At 43.5% G+C, this 24529-nt stretch overlaps 1 long non-coding RNA gene across 1 annotated transcript; it reads left to right on the top strand.

Moving 5' to 3' along the window:
• Positions 1–1836: 1836 nt before the first annotated feature.
• On the top strand, positions 1837–24503 carry LOC309445010. Its single transcript, XR_014185203.1, has 3 exons — positions 1837–2669; positions 21771–21892; positions 23305–24503. It is a non-coding gene; the product is annotated as an uncharacterized lncRNA (long non-coding RNA).
• Positions 24504–24529: the final 26 nt, after the last annotated feature.

A 24529-nucleotide genomic window follows, 5' to 3' on the forward strand; every position in this document is an offset into this window, starting at 1 on the left:
GACCTCCAAATATTTTATTACAGATCAAATATTTCTTTTCATCGAACCCAAAAGGGAATTTTTTGTGATACCTCATCTCACTGGAACATAAAGAAATATGTTTTAAATGGTCCAAATAAATCTGATATTTTTTTATAACTAAACCAGCACTGTTTATACATGGTGTTGTACAGACATAATATCTAATTTACAGATGCATGCATCATCCAGCATTTTATCCTTTCTGTTTTTTCTCAAAAATTCCAAGTTTGGGGTATGCAGTTTAATGAGACTTGTGACTTCTCTCAGGCTTGTAAGAAGCGACGAGGTGTTTCCTGTCTCAAATGTCAACTTTGATCTTCAATGTGTTTGAACAGTGTTGATCTGTAGTCCAGTGCTCCTGCCTTTGGGTGAGATTGTCACCCTGGGATGAGGTTGTCACATCAGACCAAGTCGTGTCAGGACACAACCATACAGCTGTAATACTGTTTGCCTTTTCACCACTCAGATTCTGGCAACTCTGAAAGGCTGTACCAGTGTCACTTTTCCTTCTTTTGAGCTTCTGGATGGATTATTCTGTTAACAAAGATTGCTGTGCAGCTCTGGAAGATTTTACCTCCATGTCTGTGTCATTGTACTAAAAAAAAAAAAGAAAGGAAGGAAATTTATACCTTACCTCTTTGAAATTCTCAAAAGCTTCCAGAAAAGTGCAAAATGTTATACTGTTATACTCTTTGGATATAAATGTCATTTTTTTATGACTAAGAATTCTGCTGTGTGTTAGGGCACATTCTGTCTATGTGTGTGGGCACTTCTGGTGCCAAAAGAAAACAAAAAATAGCCTATTTTTCAGTATATATGACCTTGGGCTATTATTCTGTGTCTGACCTACAGTCTGGGTAGAATTGTTTTGGCTGCAGTGAAGGTTTCACTCTTGTGTTTTACAGCACCTGGACGGCGGCCAGGCACTGGAGAGAGCGAGCAGGAGTATGAGACACTACTGTGCGTCAGGACAGCCTTAAAATGAATGTCGTGTATTCTCAGCTTTGAGAACTGAATTCCATGGGTTGTAATTGAATTCGCTGTCAGACCCGTGGGGCTCAGTTCTTCAGCTTGGATATTTCTGTCTTCACATACACAGGAGATCAAAGAAGCACTTGATCATTTGCTTACTCTTCTGGATGGTGATAGCAGCAAGTAGGAGAGAAAGAATAACTGATGTGAATCATTTTAACAGGGAGGTTTCATTGCAGAAGCCTGGCTCTCTCATGTTAAATAGCTATACAGTGATTGAATCTTTTCTCAGCTGATAGGTTCTGTGTTGCTGCTTGCTGTTTAATTCACTCTATTCTTTCAGTTTTATCAAGGTTACATATAAATCCCTGAGATACTGTTGGTTGAATGATGGTTTCCAAATATTGCAAAGTGCTGCAGTGCTCCTAACGAGAGCTGTGGTGAGCTACACTAGAACAGTGACACCCTCATCCTCCCCAGGCTGAATACCAAGTTTGCCAACTGACAATCTGCTGTAACCTCCTCTGTCCGCTAACACTGCTGCACAGTTATTGTTTCTTTTGCCTTTGTCTTATGCCAAATACCCATTTTCAGAAAAAAAAAAAAGAAAAAAGAAAAAAACCCCAAAAATCTCTGTTGTGACTGTAAAGAATATGTATTTGTACCAGCCACTGGCACCCTTGCATAAACACAGATTTGCTTTCCTGAAGATGATAATGTGCTCCCGAAGTGTTTGGATTAGGGAGATTCTAGTGCAATCAGCGATGGCAATGTATGTGCTCAGCAGCACAAGCTTCCCCTTATAGGGAGATTCATTTAAGTCACAGCCTGATGTTTATTTTTCATGCAGGCATCAGGAAAATAATATTTGTGGTCTTTAGGAAGAGTTATAATTACCAATGAGCTTTCCACCTCTTTCCTGCAATGATAATACCTTCCTAAATTACATTTTTCCAAATCAGTAAAGTGGATCATGCACTGATCTTATCCCCATGGTGCAATGCACTTAAAAACACAGAAATATTAAAATCCCACAGGTGCAGGAGCAGCGTGTTCAGCTAAGTAGCTTAAAACTGTCATGTGCCTTTTATTCTGAAAATGTATTTACACTAAAAATAATCAGATATAATCACTGTTGCCTGTGGATACAGATGTACCTTCATATTGATGTGCTTTTAATATAAATTATGCTAGGGGTTGAAGAGTTTCTTTGTGGTTGTCTGAAATGTATCAAGCTCATCAGTCTAGAGATTATAGTTCTTGGAAGAGCTCACCAGTTCCACCGGCTCCTGCTGCAGGAATATCCAAGAGTGAGAAATGCACAAAGCAAAGGAAGATATTGAAGTTTAATTTTTTTCATTTCCTCTATCATCCCTGCCAGAAAGAGGAAATGAAATTTCAGGTCAGAGTTAGCAAAATCTGCAAAAGAAGAGAGGGTGAGGGAACAGTTTTACAGGATGTTTGATGCAGACAGCACAGTGGATGTTAGATGGCTGAAGGTGCAGAACTCAACCCACTCCCTTCACTATGAAGCCCAGCCTCCAGGTAGTGATGTGGCAGAGAAGATGATGTGTGTACAGGGGTAACCACACGAGACCACGGATGAAATCAAGATGGTCTTTGGTACAGGAGTCTTTGCAGTCCCATCACTTTAAGGGCAGTTCTCAAAATGCAGCGTAAGTAATGCTTTTTTTCTCAGAAGTCTACGGTAAGTCATTAAATAATAATAGCACTATTGATGTTATCGCAAATTAAACTTAAGTAGGTAAAACATGGAAGTGTTAACAAGTCATCATCGTGTGAGAGGACAGATAACAGGGCTATTCTAATAATGGCTCATGCCTGCAATCGCAGGAGAGCTGGGGGGGGTTCCCGTGGTGGGATAGAGCTGTGCATGTGTACCCCCAGGTTCCTCACTCCCTACACATTCGTACACCAGCTTACCACACCTTTGGTGAACTGCAAATGGGACATACTGCCAAATAGTTGGTGGCTACATCTGCATGACCCTGAACCTCCCCAAGTACCGTGGGCTGCCAGTGTCTAGGTGGAAGTCATGAAACTTCTGCCGAGCTCTTGAGCTCCAGATCTCCATGAATGTCGAGCTTGCATGTGGGAAAACAGTCACACAGCTCATGTGTAATGAAAAAGCAGTTGGTACTTGTGCCTTGAGCAAGTATATATTCTGGTCATAGCTGTTCATGTGAAAAAAGGTGAAGGAAAGAGCTGTTCCCAGAACTCGTTATTCTCAAGCCTTTTTTCTCTCAAAACTGCCTAGGTGCTTTCTGTGCTCTACAATTGCTGCTGGGTGAGAGAGAGCAGATTAAAACGATTAAGCACAGAGCTATTTTGAAAGCAGAAGCGGGCCTGCCTCTCAGCCCCGCAGTGACCGACCACTCAGAGTGCTCTTTCTCTGCTACAGGCTGCACAGTCACTTTCGAACCTTGCTTGCCCGGGGTGACAAGGCATCTTCGTTTTGGATATTCTTGGGATCTTTAAGCCAGATAAGTTTTCAAGTCCCAGACTGTCCTACTGATAGTGCTGTGTCTTTCCGGCTGAATAGGATGTATTTTTAGCATGCGGTTTCAAACCAATGTACCTTCTTTCTGCCTGATGCTGCTGCCCTGCAGTATACACGTGTATTTTGCTTCTGTGTAACCAAGGCAGTGCTCAGGCTGCCCCCGCGCAGCTCTCAGCCCAGCCAGCCTGCACGGGGATATGTGCCTCTCAGCACACCGGGTAATGCAGTCTCACACTGCCGAAGGTAAAGCGACTCGGTGACTCATTTCCCAACACTCTGTCAGACGTACAGCCCGTTAGGTGTATCGACTGATACAAGTCCTTGCTGAGTTAACCAGCTTTGTGCACAAGCACCAGAGTGAAAGCACACAACTCCGATAGCTGTGTCTCTTCTGAAGGATTTTCTCATCTCTTGTTCCCTGACTTACAAAACTGAACCCTTTAATCTGATCCTCTAAATATTTCATTTCAGAGTGAAATTCTGATTTTTCATTTTTTCCTCTTGGCAGAATCGTTCCAGTGAATTTGGCTATATTTGTTAGTGCTGCTGTAGATTTGAAACTCAATTTTGGGGCAAATAAAGCATATGCTAAAAAGATATACCCTCTCTATATGTTTTTCAAGGTGATCTGTGCCACCTTCTGGTGCTTATTCACAGGACTTACTGTTTATCTTGTTCTGAATAAACCAATGGGCTGAGTTCCCGTGGCACAGGTCTGGCAGAGCTGCAGGGCTACCTTCATTTTGCAGATGAATAAACTGAGAGTCAAAACACTTAAAATGGAGAAGCAGCCCTGAATTCTGTTGCATGCTTGTTGCTCTTCACTTGTGGCTTTCTGCTTACTATTCACAACAAACAAATGAGGACAAACACCTACACCCTTCATCTTCTGATGTGAATGTGCCCCAGTGTCACCCACTGCCACTGTTTGTGCGCTCTGCTGCCTCCCCCTCCCTTTGCTGACATTTTGTCCCCACTTCTTGCTCCTTTATGCCTCTCTTGAGCATCTCTCTTCTGGGTTTTTTTTTTGGCTTTTCTCCCCTGTATATTCTGGGATTTTTTTATTTTTTTTTAGCTAATCCCCCAGGACTTTTTGCTCCCTGCTTCAGGGTAGTGTTTGAATCTGGTGAAAAAAACCAAACCTCATGAGTGCTGGAGGGGCTTGTGCTCTACTTCAGAAACACAATGGAAATAAATGGCAAAGCAATGCAGAGAGTGGAGTGGACAGAGGCAGAGAGAGAGGAGCTGCCACAGCACCAGGTCTGCAGGTGTCTGATGTTTTGCATTGCAGGTAAGCTGAGGAAGGTGCCCTGTGGCATGAAGCACTGCTCCCTTTTGCTGCTTCCCACCCATCATCTTCTCCTTAAGCCCCTGCATTTCTTTATACTATGTGTGCCTTGTCCAGTGAATGCCAATGAGGTGGTAGTGCAAACTGCAGACAGACATTTATTCTCAGCAAATGTTCTTAGGCCTTTTCAAACGAGTGGCTGCGCATTGCACACTCCTGCAGAGCCGGCTCTATGCGTGCTGCCCTTTGGTACCCCAAGACAAGACAGCTATTGCCAACTATGCCTCATCTTTTTGGCTAGTATCCCTTTTTGCTTCCAGGAAAATGATGAGTTTATGTCAGGTTCAGTAATCCTGATGTCTGCACCGCTGAGAGAAATAGCACTTTAATGTGAGCATGAGTGTGCATGTGTATATATGGAAACTACCGCTTGGACAAGCTTCTCATCTGCCTTGGAAAAGAAACAGCAGGGCTTAAAAGCTGTGGAGTCACAATATGCTGACTAAGGTCACTAGTTTTCAGTGACTCACAATCTGTTTTTCTGGCAGCCAAACCATACAGCAGGTTGTGCTTTTTTTAATCTTCTGTTTCTTTCCTTTAAAAAAGCTATACATCAGAAAGGTTAATACCTAAAGATATCCTGGAAGGTCTGTCCCTTTGACAAGATACATACACTCTGTTCACTGGCATCGCTCCCTCATGCTGCTGTACCAGCCAATTTTTGTACTAGGAAAGAGACATTTAAAATTTACCTTAGTTATTTTGAAAGATATTTGCTAGGTTGTCTTTCTGGTAGTCATCCTTATTTCCCATTTTCTGACCATTCATTGCTGAAGCAGGCTGTGCCATTCTCTCACTGAGGCACTGAGATGTTTCTGTCTCCATTAAGTATCTAAAATAAGGGAACTCCCACTGTTTTTTTCTGTGTTAAAGATAGGACTTACATTGCCTCAGCTCTTATGTATCATGGAATCATAGAACGGTTTGGGTTGGGTTGGAAGAGACCCTGAAGATCAGCTAGTTCCGACCCCCCTGCTGTGGGCAGAGAACTTCCACTAGACCAGGTTGCTCAAAGTCTGATCCAACCTGTCCTTGAATGCTTCCTTGAATACGTGGAATAAGGGTTTTTTTACTTTCATTTTCTATTTTTTATAAGGTTTTCCCTGACTTTCCTTCACTTTTTTTTCCTTTCTCTTTTGCCCTGCAAAAATTTTTTTGTCTACCACCTCTCAAAAAAACTATTGATTTTGGAACAAATAAACACAGCCACGGGGGAAGGAAGCTGTATCATTTCAAGATGTGAAGGAAATTTTAAAATCAGATTTGAAATAAAAATACGTTGCCCAGAAGATTCGTCTGTATGGATCAATATCTGTTGCTTGCCTGCAACCTCCGCTGCTGTGCGGGCGATGGCAGAGCAGCACAAGCCTTCCTGCATCGCTGCCCAAGTACTGAGATCTCACACAGCGCTGGCAGCATTTGCTGGGGTGCTGCCAAATAAATGAAGAGCAATATTTTCTTCAAAAAGCAGAAAGCGTATTGAAAGTTTATATGCTGTGTTTGTGAAAATCTCGGAGTCAGTTGATTAGGAGCTTGAAGTTGGTCGGACTCCTTCCAGCTTCCCCACTTCACCCTCGTTTCTGCGTGATACTGCAGCTGCTCTGATGAAAAACAGTTATTTAAAAATTTGCTTGTAGCTATGGCAACCTTCATGCACTGTATTTCAATTGAAACTCTAAAACAGCAGCAGAAGTTTCTTAATAGGTTATTTATGAAGATTTTAGCCTTTGTACATTTTAAAATGAGAAAATATTCCATTTTTAAAGGGTAGTTATCAAAATCTCAGTAATTTTGGAACTGCATTTTTGTTTTAAGTGCTGCTGCTTAGGTGTGGGGTGTGTGTAGTTTTTTGTTGTTTTTTAAATTTGGTGTGTGTGTGCTGTTTTATTTAAGATTCCTCTGTTTGCTTTAACTCTTGAAAGCCTGAGACCCGGAGCACTTTCCAAATAGCTGCTCCTGCTGCCTGTGCCTGGCCTCCTGCTCTCTCTAGCAGACGACTGGTTTTGTAGCGCCATGGTAGAGCGACAGGGCGACCAGTTGTGTTGGGACCAGGCTGGTGGGGCTGGAGCATTGCCAGGGTGATTTATTTAGCCCCTTGCCCACACAGTTGCCAGGTGTCTGTCTGCTCCAAGACAAGCAAATAAATGTGCTTGCAGTTGTGTTATTTAGTGCCTCAATGATATTTCCGTGTTTCTTTCCGAGGGCAGAATCTTTCATGGTGCACACAGTTTATCTAGGTACAGCCACAGTAGGTTTTGACCTCACAGACAACACAGCGTGCTAGCTGCACCTCAGAAGGGTTAAATTTACAAAGCTGCTCTTTTTATTTTATTTTCCTCCCTCTTTCTCTGGGTATTCACACCTTCAAAATCATGAGGATAAAATTAAGGAAGCCTTGCTGAGACCTACGCTCTGCTGCCCTAAACCCCCTCAAGCTGTGATGATATGTTCTGGTGCCTCCGAAGTGTGGATTAAGTCTAATTAATGCTGTTCCTTAATCAATGGTTTTGACACAAATGCATCGAAGGGATTTATGTAATTACAGCTGAAACAGCAAGGGCTTTTTGTGAGGAAGCTCCCAGTGCTGTGGTGGGGAAGTTTGCTCCTAGTGACAGGGTTTTGGCCTCCAGATGCTGCAGCTGTGTGACTGCCCCATCGATCTTGGTTTTTTTGTTTGCTTGGGCAGGTTTGAAGCTACTGGTTTGCACTGGAACATGCCTGAGATGTGAACAGGCACATTCCTCAGCACAAGTTGTTGTAACAGAGTATTGGCACCTTTTATCCCTACCAACAGAATTATTCCTGACCCACACAGCAAAATGTTCTTTTTTGGAAATGCCTCACAAGAGGTTATAATGAGCCAGCTGATGAGGTGTTATCAGTGTATGCAAAGAGGATTTTTGTATTTCTTTATTCTAATATGTAGAAAAAAAATAAATTGATCACATTCCTCACAATACATCTAAGAGAAAATATGAGAGGGATATGAAACATTGAGGACCCTCTGGCCCTCCCATTCTGCACTGCAGATGACTGACTTTGTCTCCACCTTCTTCTCAGCACAATGGACATCATCCGTGTGCCATGTCTATTAGTGTGATCAGACAAGACAGGCCCAGGACACAGAAGAATATACACCTATTTGATAGGCAGGGCTCTAGAAGGGGAATTGCACTACTGCAAAAGAGATTGAATTAAATGATGAAACTTTGCAGTCCACTGACTGTGCTAAACCAACTACATTTTATTCGGAGTGGTGAATCTGTAATGGAGATTGGAAACACTGCCAAAGGGGCTGGAATTACATCTGTATTGGAATCGGAAGTTTCTGGTTCAATAAGAAATCAGAAGGATCAAAGAAAATTCGGCTGGGTGGGATCTTTAGAAATCCTCTAGTGTAGATCATGCAATGTGCTGAGAGGCATTAATACGTACCAGGGAGATGCAAGGCTTAGGTTTAGGGCTAGATCTAGGCTTTAGCAGTTTTGCGTTGTAAAATTTCCCTGTCACAATACAACCTCATATCAAAGGGTTTGCACAGCCCTGTGTACTTTGGCGCAGAGGTGCAGGCACAGGAGTGAGCAGAGCTGCCTGTCCTTCGCTGAGTACCAGTGAGATCCTCTGTAAACCAGTGCAACATGAAAGAGGCTGGGGCACAGGGCTGCAGAGAACATGATCCAGTCACGTCTGTCCTCTCTTCCATGGGACCTTACGCAGGGAATAACTTGGTCAGCCCTGAGGATTAAGGCTCTTCTGCCTTTTTTGGGAAGCACAAGATGCAGTATGCAGACACACAGGGCCTCATGCATTGCCATCCGTATGCTGAGGATACAGCAGAAGCAATGCCAAACTGTGGATTAAAATAGCATTAACACCATCTAGTTCGGGACATTGCACTGAAGCAGTTGTACCGTGAGCCAAATCTTTCTGACAAAAGAAAAAACATTACCTTCAGTTTGCATAGAGGCAGTCAAGAAGCTATGTCAGAAGCTATAGCATACCTTGTTTTGTTTTTCTGGTTTGTTGGTTTTAAAGTCAAATTGGTTGCTTTCAGCAGCTGGCAAAAGTGAACACAATAAGAAGGCCAAAGACAGGGAATGATGTTGGGATATTTTGCTTCAGTAGGTCCTGTGCCCTTTGTAAGTTAACTTGCAGCCGGCTATCCAGCCTTGCTCAGATTTCATTTTAATGGGGATTTTCTCAGTCTTTATGATGAAAAGATGTAGACAGATCTAACTCTTTTCAGCAATTCAGTGCTTTTAGCTGCAAAGCTATAATGGAATGAAAAATGCAATTTGGAAAGGAACCAACAATATTTGTTCTATTCTGTAGTTTCCCATTGAAAAAAATGATGTGGCTTTTCCCCCCACTATTCAAAACACAGAAAGAAATTCTAACAACAGCTCACAACTGGAAGGAATTAACCAAGTGAAAACATGAGCTACAACTTGTGAAAGCTGTTTTCAAAAGCTGTTTGAAGGATCCACTGAATCACTGCACCGCCTCATTCCTCACCATGCTGTGCTGCTGCTGGAGCCGCTCACAGCTGCCTGCATTGCTCTGACCTGCTCCTGCAGGCTACTCAGACTGAAACTAATGTACAAATATTTACAGGAGCCTTTAAAAATCCACCTTTCATCCATCTGACTTCCTTGTTTCAGATGTAATGTGATGCTTCCACCATATCTAATTCTTATCTTATTTGACAGAGTTTTAGGACTTATGCTCCATCATTTCACAGGAGCTCTCCAGTGAAATCTAGGGGGTTGGTAACTTTGAAATTTGTCTCTATAGTTGTCTTAGTTAGCATTTAAAGTTTAATTATTCCATCCTGGCTAGACACACAGCAAGCTCTGGCCTTATATTTCTACTGTTTCATTTTACTTTCCTTCAGGGATTTCTGTCTTGCAGCTTGCATTCACAGGGGAAAAAAAAAAGTGCTCTGAAGTTCTGGTTAAATAAAACCATCTTGTTCTGAGGTCCAAGAAATCTTGTGATAAAGCCTAGTTCTCTAATGTGAACTCCTCCAAATTGGCTGAGAAACTGAAAACGTGTATATTTATTTGAGCAGAACAAATATTTATAGGAGCCTTGGCAGCTCTGGCTCCTGCCAGCTGGAGCCTTCCAGGAGGGCTGGCCCTTGCCTGTGCGGGTGGGAGCGGGGCAGAGACGGGGGAGAATTAACGCATTTAAACACATTTAATATTTTTGGGCTTTTCCTCTTCCTCAGAATAGCAAGAGAAATTGCGAAGCTCGTTTTACCCATTAGAGGGCAGAAATGTAACAGCAAAGAGCGTGCAAAGAGTCGCACAGCGAAGCGGGGCCCCGCAGCGAACCCTGCGCAGTCTGGATGGGGATCTGTGGTAATGCGCCCCTGGGGAAGGCAAGAGAAGGGAAAAGGGTGCAAACTGGAATGGGGTTATATAATGAAACAAGTGTCTGTTGAGCATTTTTAGCAGGGAAAATCAGAGAATAAACCTTTGCCAGTTGACTTGATAGAAATTGTGAAAGAGAAGGTGCTTCTTCTCAAAATATTAGTTTTATCAAAGATTTTATAGGTGGTATTGGAACAAGGGGTGAAGTCAGTATGGGGATGCTCCCAAACCCATTACTTACACTGACTGGCACTGGGAATTGGTCTCATTCCTTTCCTGGCCTCTGCAGGAGAAATCCAGTGATCCCTGGCTTGTTTAATCAACATATCTCTGCAATTGCCTTTGCTTCAGGGATTGTCTGTTTGCACAGAAGATTGCTCATCTGAATCTCAGAAACATTTGCTTCATCTCCTTCCTCCTTCGCCAAAGATGCCTGGTTTGCAGCAGCATGTAGCTCCCACCACAAACAAGACTGCAGAACTACTTGGGAAGCCAAACACATCTCTCCAGATTTATTAAAATGCATTGCTTGCTTTCTGTCATCAGTGTTGATGTCGGTAAGAACAACAGGGCAAACACCTTAATAGGTAAGCCGAGAGCCTCTGTAGTGTTTATCTCACACACATGCAAAGTTTGAATGTGGCTCAGCTATTGCATTACAGGCAATGGTGGTATTAGTTTTGAATGGTGTTGGAATTAAGTACAACTGTGCCCAGGTAGAAGCCTAGATAGCTGTTGAGCTTAGCACTGAGCTGCAGAGCCGGTTGCCTCCAGGGCTGCAGTCTGAACCCAGCCCCATCCTTACGGATGCAGATCTCTGGGGCAGTGTTGCAGCAGAAGGAAGCTTTCAGCTGGCTCAGACTGGACACAGAGGCTGTGACCTGTCACCCTGGAGGTATGGAGTGCTGTGAGGGCTGCTACTGTGCATCTGCCACTCTCCATCCACACTGATGAAATAAAAGAGAAAGAAGCAGCTCTTCAGGTGCTTTGCTAGGAGAGCATATTACAGAAATAGAAACAATTCACCCGGCACTGCCCTCCCGTGGGTAAAGCCGCCTTTCCACAATGCACAGCAGCACAAAAAATGTTCCTTATCCACTCACAGGAGACGGAATAGTCTTCTCTGCTGCCAGTACAGCAGAGCTGCTCCGATTAGTTAATAATTTTAATGGTAGGGGTATTATTTTGGATCTGAAGAGCTGTGGCCACTGTCCAAATTGTCTAGGTCTTTTTAATGTGAATACATATTACAAATATACAACAGAGAGATAAAAAGCCTCACTGAATAGCTGTAGAAAGAGGCTGAAGGATAGTTTTGAATTGCTAAAATAAAAATACATCAGTGGATGCAGATGGATCTCACCTGTGAGAATCGAAGTCCCTTTTGTCTGAATATCTAGTTGTGACCAGCTGGGGTTTGCATCCCATCTCAAAAGACAGAGCTATTTGTTTAAAATGCTTAACCTTTTTTTTAAGAGTTGCTTCAGTAATGACTCATGGAGGAGACTGCAGTGAATTGAATCACTACTCAAATTATCTGCTGTGTGAAGAATTTAGTTGTAGAAAAAAGGTTAGTGAAAAACCTCTAAGGTCTAAGGTGATCACAGACCAAACTGCTGTAATCCTTTTGACTTGCTAAGTGGTGCACTTGGCTCAGCCTCACTGCCGATGGCATTTTCCATTGCCAGATTGTTCTACTTTTCTTTGGATTACGTTGGTATTGCCCAATGTCCATATATAGGGTAACTCAATGTTTCCATTCAGTGCTTTTGTGTGTAAAATGTGTTAATCTGTTCGAAGCAGCAGAGCATCTTCTATAAGCTGATATTTTGGCACCTCCTCCGGTCAGTAGTTATTTCGATTTCCCTGAGACGTTTGAAGGGGAAACATGTCCTGGCACAGAAAGCAGAACTGCAGCAGCCCCACTGCTAAAAGGCACTGAGGTATCTTCAGCTGGTGGGATCCTTCCATCAAAGAAGTCCAGGCCTACACAGACATGCTGGAATTGTGGTGGTAACCTTGTAGACGCGATTTCCTGTGTCAAGGGAGGTACTTTGTTCCTCACAGGTCAAGGACTGTATCAGAAAGGTGAGGACTTTCTGAGGAGGTTGAAGTTTTAGTCTTTAAGGAGAACCGACTATGGAGAATCTGCTCCTAAGGATGGCAAGGGGCTAAGGTCCAACCAAGGATGTCTGTGAGCAGTCTCAGCAGAGGGTATCTAAGATATCTGTGACTCAATTTGTAGGCAGAGCTGCCTGGCACAGCCATGGCCTGCAGCCCCCTGCCCACCGCTGCCGAGACAGGGCTGTCTCACTGCTCTAGCTCATCAGCTTTCCTTGCTCATCATTGACCGAGTGTTGATTCAAACCAGGGGGAGCCTTGCAGCTCCAAAGTAACCATGTGGAGAGATCAAGCATTTCATGGGAATCTGAGTAACTTGTTGGATGGCGAGGGGGGGGATGACAAAACCTCGATTTCCCACAGTGAGTGATGAAATAATTACATCATAACTGACAAAGCCGCCGATTTGAAGGAGGATAAATTTCCCAAGGGCTATACTAAGATGACAAGCTTTCAGCTCTGCTGTGTCATTTACTGCTTTTCCTTGTGCTGATTTTTTATAGTGGTTTTATAGTGGTTTCTGTGGAGAAATTGGCTTCTCAGCAAAATTCATGAGGCAGAATGAGACCCTCAGATGGGGTCTGGGATTTCATCACAGAGCTTTTCATATATTTCAAAACGCATATTAATGTTAGGAGAGCACATTTATCACATACCTACTAGTTTGCTTCCCAGCCCACACCACAAAATTTTCACCCAGGGATTCTTGCAGTGCTCTCAAGAGTTATTGGCAGAAGCATCTCCCTGGATCTAAAGCAGAATATGCAATTTAATGTGACCGAAGTTTAAAGAATGCTTCTCTTCTTTCTAATACAAATTATTTGTGAAGAATTATCACTACTGCTAGCATTAGAATACAAGCTCAACAACTTAGACCTGGCAACCTTTAATAGCTGTGCATATGTAGTCTCTTTGCTTTGTGACCCAGGAGAACAGTTTACTAATATTCCTCTTAAAGACTTAGTGTTTGTGTTGGGTTTCCTGTAAATTCATAGTGTTTCATTTACAGCCAAGCTGCAACAAAACCCACATAACGATTAGGAAGCCTTGCACGTAGATACAGAAAATGCAGTCACAAGACTGCTAAATAGAAATCGCTCTATCTTTAAATGATCATGAGCTGTCAGCTGGTCCTTTGTTTGGATTATTATAGACACACATAAAACATTTGATTGAATGCTGAAGTTTTCACCAGCTAGCATCCAGACGGATGTCTGATAAAGTAACAAACACACCCGACTCCACCCCTCCTCAAAATCCCCTTCCTGCTTCTGCTGAATTCCTCCTTGTATTGAAGCCAGTATTTCATGGACTAAATTGGACAAAGCAAGCAAACAATCTCCTTTGCATTGATTTCCAAATCAAATAATTGTTGATCGCATCAATATTCCCAGCCAATTCTACAGTCTCAGAGGGCAGCTTTCTGGCTCAAACAAGCTCCTCTGCATGGATGCCATAGGGCGCTCTCTGTGTGCCACCCGGATTTGCTATTAATTATTGTTCAAAACATTCAGGTCTGATTCTCTCACCTCTTTCTTTCCCCTTTCCTCTCATGCAGCAAGAAATAGAAATACTATTATTTGCTTGACACCGGATTTCTAACCTCTCTCAGTGTTGTGGAGGGGGGCAGCTGACTAGTGCTAAAATACAGATCCAGGGCACCACTAGCTTGCCTGTAAGAAAACACAATCCCTCAGCCACTGGGAAGCATGGCAGACATTTCAGTGTGTTGAGCTACTAATTTCTGGGGCTAACCTCTGCTTTTTTGTGATACAACTCTGATGAGGGGTGTGACAGCTTAAGGGGTATGAGAGCCTGTGTCCTCGGGCTGTGCTGACTGTGGAGCAGAAGCCTGCTCCTACAGACATCCGTCCAAGGGATTAATTTCAAATTCACGTGCATCTCTTTATGTTCAGTGAGATGCCTCTCATGCTTTGAGCTAAGTGCGTGCCTGTGCTTTGGGAGGATGGCAATCAGGGCAGAAGCAGTGGAGTTGCGGTCTGGCCATGTCAGGGGCAGCACTGATGTTGGCAGCCCGATGCTGGGGGGACCCGGGCTCCTGTCCCCCCAAACAGCTCTGCCCGAGGTCAGGTCTCACTGCAGGCGGTGATCAACTCCTTCTCTCCATTGCCTAAGATGGAGCAGAAAGGAAGAAAATGTGGCAGACTCAAACATGACTGTTTCCAGCAACAACAAGAAACCCCAGCAGTATGCGCACAAAGGCAAAGAACCACACACACAGAGTGTGGTTCAGTGCAGAGGAGCCTGTCTGAGACTGGATTAATGGTCAGTCTCATGAGACCAGATTAACAGTCAGTCTGAAAAGGAGAGGATGAGTCTTGAAGACCAAAATACCTTCTCCTGGTCACACTAGGCTCACAGGAACTCTGTGCATGTGTGGGCATGGCTGTTTGCGAAAGCATATGCTGCCCATTTGACAAGTAATATACCCTGTCGGATAAGCAGGACTATATCTGTAGAATCTATTAGGAATGGCAAATTAATTAAAAGTGTGAACTAATTAACCTCCCTGCTCTCTGTCTCTTCTTTTGGCAGGGCAGCAAGGCTCATCCTGCCGTAAGTCCTGCAGCTGCCTGTGCTGTGTCCCAGGCAGCCCCAGGTTTGTTAATGACCCACGTGCTGTCCCTGTATGTCTGGGGACCGAGGTGCCCTCTGCTTAATGAGGCCACTGACAGTTTGGCGATGCTTGCTGTAAAGGTCTTCTCCCCTGTGTCTGTACTCAAATTGTCTGTGGACTGGTTTTCATATGGCCTTAGGCCAGTGTGTGAGCTGTAGAGCAGAGGCTGAGATGGGAACAGGGTTTTGTGGGGTCTCTGCCTTAGAATTGGAAACCTGATGAGGTGAAGACCCCTCTAGAAAGAGAAATAAACTTCTCTTAAGATGGTTGAACTGGATTGAGAGAGTATTGGTGTAACGTACAGACCTTTGAACTATCCTTTAGCAGAGTAGGCTTTGCATACCCTCAAGGAGGCTTTAGCCAGGGGGAGACTGAGGCTAACTTCACATCTGCTGTGGTTAACCTGCCACAGACCACTGCATCCTCTGCAAACAGCAGAGGCTGCGCACGAGGCGTTGAGCACAGCACGGGGCTCTGCAGCGGCTGCACAACCAGCCCACGTCAGCGCTACAGGTGGCACTACCCCGTGAGAACGAGTCTTTATTCTCTTGCTGTCACATTTTCTACTCACTTGTAAATCAACTTGCCATGTTCTCTCATTATAATGTTTTACTCCTCCGAAAGTTGCTGTTTGCACAGTGGCGTGTGTACAATGCTATTTTCCCTCTCTGAATAATCAGTTTCATAATCTGAAACTGAAAAGAAAACCCAAACAACTACCGTGGAAGAAAGGAAAATTCTCACAGAATGAATCTCCATAGACTCAGTTAAATTTCCCCATAAATGTATATTACTTCTGCAGCTTCCTATGAAGGCAGCAGTGAGGAGAATGATTCTGCTCAGTTTTTACCTACTGACCCTACCAAATACTTTCCTCAGCATGCTATTAGAGGTGCCGTAGAGCTGATGCATTTGCTATTTTCTGTTTAATAGAGCTGATATTCAAACCGAGTGATGTCTCTTGTCACAAATATAATTTCATCCTTCTACCACACTTGCCAAGAACAACGCAGTGGCCTTGCTGTTAGATACTATGCTTGGTTCATTACTTTAAAATATGTTAGCACTTTGTTCATAATGGGTTTGATGTGTTAAACAATGTAGGTGCTGAATTTTTAATGGTAACAATAAGGTATTTATTTTATTTGTATTTGAAGAAGGAGCAGGAAGCACGAGTGCCTTGTAAGAAAGCTTGTTTATTGTGTGACTACGTCCAGTTTTGCAGCCATGCCGAATCATGCCAGCACCATTTTCTGAGGTGACCCTGAAGCTGTTGCAATGACTACAGGTGATTTGTCATTTACAGGTGTTATAAAAAATACTTTAGGGGCTCTTGCAGCTCGTGAATGAGTTTTACCTTTATCCTCACAGTCCAGCAGAGAGGGTCTGGCCAGCTGTAGGGTCTAAGCTGCATGAAGAGGGAGAAAATCTCTCCTGTGCTCAAAGCACCCTTAAATCTGTGGCAGAGATATATCTTGTGTGGGTGCTAAATTTGACATCATAGGAGCACAGGCATGGGTTGGAATTTCAAGAACATGTGGCCATTGGCACCATCTCCCATATTTCCTTCTGGTCTTTGAGTGCTATGTTCAGGTCTGATGTGTCTAATTCTCAGTGAGACTGAAACCCCACCAAGTGTCCTGAAATCATCCTGCAAGGAGCAGAGCATGAACTGCAGCAGGGCAGCAGGGAAGGGACCATCTCTGGGTCCTCACAGCGTGGAGCAGCTCACAGCATCCCTTGCTGCCAAGGGTCTGTGCTGAGTGGCTCCTTACTGAGGAGTCTGGAGGCAGAGTCAGTGATAAATATAATTACGGGTTGCTGTATGCATTGTGGGAGAAGCACGGTGGCATCTGTGCTCAGGGTGGGCTTCAGCTTGCCCTGCATGGCTGCTGCCCTTTCTCCTTCTGTCCCAGCCCCACATCAGCCCTTTTCCCCAGGGCAACTGCACATTCCTGTTGATGTGTCCACAAAGGGCTTAACTGGTCTTTCCCCTGCTTGGAAAAAAAAGTTAAGAGGCTGCACAAAATTTCCATTCTGCAACAGGAATGTGGGGGTTCCCCTGGGCAGGACTCCCCAGTGGCGTGTGGGGAAGAGAGGCAACATTATAAGGAAGGACTATTTGAGAGTATTTTTGCAAGAAAAACAGAAATATTTTAATTTTAAAGCCTTGTGCACAAAATTTGGATTCCTCTGAAACTGGAAATTGTCTCACAGCAACATATGCTAATTCATTAGATGAATTTCATTCATTGAAATGCGAACTAGAGTAATTTCTTCCTACTTTTGAATGCAAATTGCAATTCAGCCTTAACTATGGTGGTATTCCCATTACACAGGGCTGCAGAATGTCATATTTACTTTGCTCTTGCTTTTAACTTTTAGCAAAATCTTTTCTCAATAAGCTTCATCTCCACCCAGAGCAGTCTATTGTGCTGTTCCTCACATTGCAGTTTTGCACTGAGGGGTTGGCTCAGCCTCTCCAAGTAACAGCACCACCAGGCCATGGGTGTCCTGGACACCTGGAGGGACCACATGGTGACTTACAGTTCCCTTCTTGTCTCATTCCTGGTGGGAACTGGGTCTGTCCAACCTGCAGCAGTCTAACACAGAGCAGGAATCTGCTGAGGCATAGCCAATATCTGGCTTGTTTTCACTTTGATTTAAATGAGCAATTAGTTAATAAATAGAGGAATTTTAGTTTCATTCTAGTTTGCAACTTGGATTAATGATTCTTCAGCAAAAATAAACTACCCAAATAATAACATCTTTATATTCTCAAGGCTTTTCTTTGGGCTGCTTATGAAAATGCTGCATAACCTCATTCAGTACTGAACTCAGACTCATATGAGCATCATAACCATTGAAAGAAACAGGAGGAATAGCAAGAGGGAGACGAAGAGGGGGAGAGAATGAAGTCTGCTTCCCCCTATACATTATACCGTTTCTTAAATACTGTTTTGATAGCTTTCTTCTGCTCACAATAGACTTGCCTGTGTATTTATGTGTGTTATTCTCTCTTTATGAAGCTAATGACTGCCTGAAATCATTCACTGAAAGTAATTGTTTGGACATCCCTCTATGTATTTTAAAAGGTGCTAAAGTATAAGGTTTTCATTACTGTTCAGCTCCCATGTGGCATCAACCGCAGCCCGTGTCTGGCAAGCCAAGTCAATAGCCTCACTCTATATTCCACCCGCATATTTTCCTTTCCTGAGCTTATTCTGTCTGACTTGATGCTGCTGGGTGGGGTTGTCACAGGAGGAGCTGCGTGCAGCAGAGAACGCTCTGGTTTGGAGTGGGAAGCTCATGTGAGGAATTAAAACTCCTGTTGTGACAGAGATGGCAACAAAAGCAGAAAACTCCCTTGTGCAGAAGGAAGAAAGTCTTTGTGACAACTGAGACGTTCAGAGCTGATACGTGCATATCGAGCAGTGACTTTCACACTAATTTCCAAAGTGCTGCTAATGTCAGCCTAGGTCAGGTCTTGAAGTTTTTTTTGCCAAAGGCTGCCTGGCCGGGTTGCGTCCCACCGCTGCGGCTGGCTGACGGGATTTGTTCCCATCTATACTTTAGCATAATGGACACACAAGTTACAGTGAGAAGAAGACAAATCTCTTTTAATGCCCTCCCACCCCATTCCAAAATCCTTGGGATTTTGTATGCCAATTGCACATAACAAGGAAAACCAACTCAAGGTTCTCCATGGTAGGGCCACCAGAGTTGTATGATCTGTGAGGCAGTGCGAGCTGCCCATTGAACAATGTAATTTCCCTACCGTATAAAATCATTGCTGCACCCTCCCACTGCTGTCACCTGTCTCCAAAGGGCCATTATTGCCCAGTCTATAGGTGCTTGAGGTAAGCAAATATCTCAAGCTGAGAAGTCTGGTATTGGTACATTATAATAAAATCCTTCAACCTTAAAATTGCTTATGGTAAAAAGCTCCAGTTTGTAGATGGCCCTGTCTAACAGACCAAACCATATCAGGAGCTTGGGAATAAACCTGGCATACACTTGCGTGACTGTTTATGGGGTGAGGGAAGACTGGCACAACATACAAAGAAGCTGTGTTTGAAGGAAAGGCATTTTAACAGTCTTAATCTTCACCTTTCAGTATTTAAGTCACAGTGCAGCTTCCTGCCATTCTTAGAGCAATTAAAATGCAATTACTTTTTCATCTTTATTTCAGTCCTTGAATAATTAAAGCCTCTTTACATCAAGAGTGATCCATAAAGGAAGGCATTCTGCATGTGAAAAGCCACGAGGGGTGGAAGACTTTGGGGTGTGACAGTCAGCAGCTGATCAACTGAGCCTGGCAGTGCTACAGTAAGCTTCCTCCTTTGCACAGCTCTACAGGATCATGGAAAGAGGCCAATTGCTGGATTTCTGTACTTTATCTTGATTAAATGGCTGTTTCAATTTGGTATTCACTCCTTTCATATTTGTAATCACTTTAAGATTTTCATTTTATAGTATTCACTTCTTTAACTGCTTGTTTCCTGCCAAGTCTAAAAAAAGAAAGGCTTTTCCCTCCCTTCTTGCTGCAATAAAGGCAAGAGTTTACACAAAATTACTTCTATATTTAAAGACTCCTGATGTAAATCTCTGATGGCTTTAAATAGTCAGAGCTGGTAGACACTGCAAATAAGTATTGCAGTGAAAGATCCTGAGCTGCTGGGGGAAGCTGACAACTGCTGCAAGGGCAGGGCAGGCTGGTGGGTGTCCTGGGGACACGGACAGAGGTACAGCCCCCCGGGACCTGAGTGGGTGCTGCCCCTCCCCAGAGCCTCTGCAAGATTTTGTAGATTGCTGTGATTTCTTCTCGGATGTGTGCTGTCCACCTGCAAAGGGGCTGTTCCCCACAAAGGCTCCAGCATTGCTGTGGGGTTGGGAAATCTCTCCCACTGAGACTGCAGTGGTTGCCAGTAAGCAAAAAAAAAAACCCTTTTTGGTTCCTAATCACCTAAATTTAGTATCATTCACTTTGTATCTATTATACTCTGAATCTCCTGGAAAGAATGAAACCCTCTTAGGTTTTAATTTTATTATTAGAGACTAAAGAAATCAACATACTCTTAGGCATTTGCTGGACTAGTGATCTTTATCACACTCATTTGTCAGAACTTTTTAATTGATGTTGAGGGACGTAGTTCAAAGAAAGCGAACAGTGGGAAAGTTAGATATCATCTGAGGGGATCTGTTTTGGAGAGGATCAAAAGTAGCGAGCAAATGCCTGTGGTATTGCCTGGTGGCCAACAGGTTCTGCCATTGCTGTTCTGCCATTACTGCATTTAAAGTACAAATAGCTTTTGAACTGCTGAAGAACTGTGTAACTAGTTTGTGCATCTTAGAGAAAAGCATTTGGAATACTTCTGCTTTTTTGCTCTCCAAGTTGACTGGTTTTAGCACATACCTTCAGGGGGCACGGGGAAGGGCAGGAAGACTGGCCAAACAGCAGACTTATAGAAAATCAAATTGGTCCTAAAATTTGACAGGCTGCAAAAAAGAAAAAGCAGCTGTTGCACAGCCCTGCTATAGCAAATCCACAGGCAGTGAGGGGTTTATTTCTGCTTTTGTCTGCACTCAGTTGCAGTGCTGCAGTGTGGGCAGTTCTGCTGGGTTCTGCAGAACTGCTGGGCCAGTTCCTGGTGTACATGGGTACGAGGGTCTAACAGAGTGTTGGGGAAACAACAACCCATAGAAAACTCTAGTTTCTTGATATCTATATTAGGTCAAAAGTGAAAGGCACTCATAAGAAAAAGTAAATTTGTATGCCTGTGGGACATTTGAATTTAAAACTGGATGTGGTTGGGATTTGTGTCTGATGGCTGATAGACTGCTAGGAACCGCTCAGTCCTTGGCACAACCTGGCCTAAGGACCAGGACCATGTAATTGCATGGACTGTGTTTCCTAGGTTTTCCTGACTATCAAAAGTCTCTTTCTTTCTTTCTAAATAAATATACTCAGAAGATGTTAAAGTGAGCGGCAGCACTGTAAGTTCTGAATCTCCTGCTTCTTGCTTTTCTTAAGTTATAATGAAAAGGATGATGAAATGAGGAACAATTACTGTGAGAGGAAGTCTAAAATCTATAGTAAGAGTAGTTCAGATAAAAATGCTGGAGTCCAAAGGCTTCTAACAATGTGTAGGTTTTTAATGTTCAAAAAGCAGTAGTGCATTTATGGCCTTGATAGCATCTGAGATCTGAAAAACCCTCCCTAGCCTTTATATGGATTTTCTTTAGCCTTCTAAATCTCAGTGATATGAATCAATCATATGTGAGCACCTCTGTAAAAGTCTCACGTCCTTTCCACTGAGTTTCACCCATCATTCCCTTTTTCAATCAATAGAACAAAAGCCAACTTCAATTATCATTCATAATTGGTATAAAAAAACAAGTTTGAGGTTTGAAAAAGAAACCTTTTGATCATTTCTTCTTAACCCAACACCTTCCATCCCACCCCACCTCAACATATCTGCTTTTTGACCAGGTTTGGTAATAAGAGGGTCCAGGTGAACATGAGTCCTCATGGGGTTTCTGACACTGCTGGAGACAGCACTAGCCTTGCCTTTCATCATGTCATAAACAACAACCTCATAAGGATGTGCATGATCAGAAACCATTTGAGGTTTACAGAGTTGCATGTGTTGAATGACGAAGGAAAACCTGGAGTAGTCACCTGAGCTGGTCTCCAGAGGCACCATCAGCTCTTGGTCAGAGAAGGCGGTCTCTTCAGCTTGGTCTCTTTCATGCTTCCCTGTTCTCTTCCAGCTCTTTCCAGTTGTACAGAGTTGCTCAAGGCTTCATTACACCAGACCCCAGGGAATACCTAACCTGAGCTTTATTGCATGTATAGACCACCTGCCCGGGAAGTTTCATGGACCTCACTACTGGTAAGACCAATGTTTAAAAGGGTCTGTGGAATTTCAAGGGGGTTTGGACTTGAGGGATGGACTCTCGGGATTTTCATGGCTCCTTCTGGCACCCTGAGCATCAGCAAGCATGGGTTTGAGTGATCGGAGCCCAGTCCTGTACCCCAGGAGCCAGCGTGTCTGTGGACCTGGCTGCTTAGAATGGGGAAGGGACAGAAAAGGAGGTGACATGAGTAAGGACTGTATGTGGCTGTAATGCCAGGAGCTTTAGGTGAAAATTGGAGCAAACCTTAGATTTTTCTGCATGTTAAAATTAAGGCTAGCTGACTCCTTTATTGTTTTCACTAGGCCTGCTGGCCAATGTGCAGAATAGCCACACAAATTGCCATCATCCCAGACAACCCCTTGCTCTACTCACTGCCTGGTCTTACAGTGAAGAAAGGTTTTACCCTGCTTGGTTGTACAGTGAAACTGTAGTTCTGTCCTCTATATCCCAGCCGCTGCAGGGCACAATGCTCCTCAAGGTGACAGAGCCGGGGGTGACATGTCATCCCAGACTGCCATGCCCTGGCCTGGCTGTGCTGCAATGGGAATAAGCAACCACAGGAGAAGGATGGAAAATTTCCTGCCAAGTCATTTGTTTTCCATACAAGTGGTTCCCTCCCAGTTCACTCAGCTGCAGAAGTTTTCTCTAAACACGTATTCCTGCAGCTTGCAGCCAATTCCACTTGCTTTCTCTCCTACAATTTCTCCTGCCCTTGGATTTGATTGAACCAAGCTGTAACCAGTGTGGTACTCAGGGCTCGGAGAATATGGTTGCATGAGCTGTGCTCTGAAAAATTAAAAGAGTTGCCCCATTGCTCTCCTCACCCTTCACCTCCAACCCCAAACACGCAGCAAGGCATGGCTTGAGCTGGCTAGTTGCTGAATTTTTATTATCTTAGGCAATTTTACTCTGCAGGTTGATTTCTGTGAAACATCTCAGGGTATTTGCTAACACAAACGCTGCTCCAGTGGTACAGGCTGTTTGTTTACATCGATAGGAGGAAGAGAGCCTTTATTACTGAAATTTTGCCTTCTTCCCTCAAGCTTCTCCCCAGGGGCCAGCACATAGACAATATTGATACCTGCTTTTTTAATTTAGGACCAATTTTCTCTATAGATGAATGTGACAATGCATAAATAATACACCACTTTGCTGCATGGGTTGTTTATTCCAGACCTCATTGGCATGCACAGTGCACAGGCAAACCGAAAGCTTCTCTGGATGGGTATTGTCAGATAACTTGCCAGGTTGTTCCCTAGAGAAAATCACTGGGAACACAGAGCTGGAGTTTGTAAAGTCTTTTTATTTTATCCTTTCAATGCTCTCTGTGCTGGTACAGCAAAGTTCAAGCTGAATCAGCACTCCCATTAAAAATCCTTATTTTCAGGAATTTATAAGCTGCCTCCGAAAAGAAAGAGAGCAGGACACGACTGTGCAAGAGCAGAGCTCCTGGGATGAAGTCGCTCACGCTAGATTTTTAAAAAGCACACAAACCCAGAATGAGAAATGCTGTTTGTATGAAGCAAATGATGGTGCTGGGGGGCAGTGGGGCCGCAGAAGGTGGGCACTGGGGAGGTCATGCTGCCCAATGCAGTCTGGCCATGCATGCGGGTGCCCTCCTGCCTGCGCCCCATCGCCCTTCGCCTCTCACGGGGCTTCTGGGCTCCAAGGGGACACACACGCCTGGGCGGCTTGTTTGCTGTGGAGTTTAGCGTGGTGCATGGTATATTCTGCTTAAATAGATTATGAAAGACCCAATTCTCCCATTAATTGCAAAACTCTCAAGAACTTTGTTATGAGCAGACCTTAAATGTGCAGTTTAGAGCCTTAATCACTTGATGTGCCATATGCCATTCCCCAAATCTAATACTATGGGCAAAACTTACACCTAAGTGCTATGTGATGAACTCAATTTACAACTGATACCAAATAATATTAAATTATTTCTTACTGTCTTACTGCTGGGAAGTATCTTCTGCATTTTTTCCATGGTAGTATGTTATGAAATCTTCTGAAATGAGGAGTGAAAGGGATTGGATTTAGAAATGCTGAATAATAAACTCTGACCTGCTCTTACTCTGGGAGCAGTCTGGGTGTTTTCTGGAAAAATGTGGAATGGCGACCAACCCCTCTGTCTGCCCATCTCACAGACTCATGGTTTGCAAAATGGCTGTATATTAAATCCACATTAGGTTTACAGTTCATAGCAGTGCCTCACTGGCTACGTAATGCACGGAGACATTCTCAGCATCCGAATTCAGGAATGGCCCATGATTTTGGAAGCTAGTGTAAGTATAGAGGATTTTCCTCAGCATGGTGTTTGGTGTTATTTGTTTCAGATTAGTGAGAGTCTGCCTCTTCTCTCAGCATCTAGAGATGACAAGGGAACATGCTACTGACTGGATTAAGGTTTTTGTTTTTTTTTTTTTTTAATGTTTATTATTAAATTTTGCAAAAATGCAGGCAGTGAAATATAGGCCTGAGAAGCTTAGTCAAAGCAAGCCTATTACCCAGAGGAAATTACAGCAATCTAGCATGTATTAGTGGGGAAAAAAAGAAAAATAAAATTCATTTTGTTAAATGAGACTTCTTTGGGTTGTCTGGTGGAATTG

Source organism: Streptopelia decaocto (genome assembly GCF_964273445.1).
Source record: "Streptopelia decaocto genome assembly, chromosome: 12".
Lineage (NCBI taxonomy): Eukaryota > Metazoa > Chordata > Aves > Columbiformes > Columbidae > Streptopelia > Streptopelia decaocto.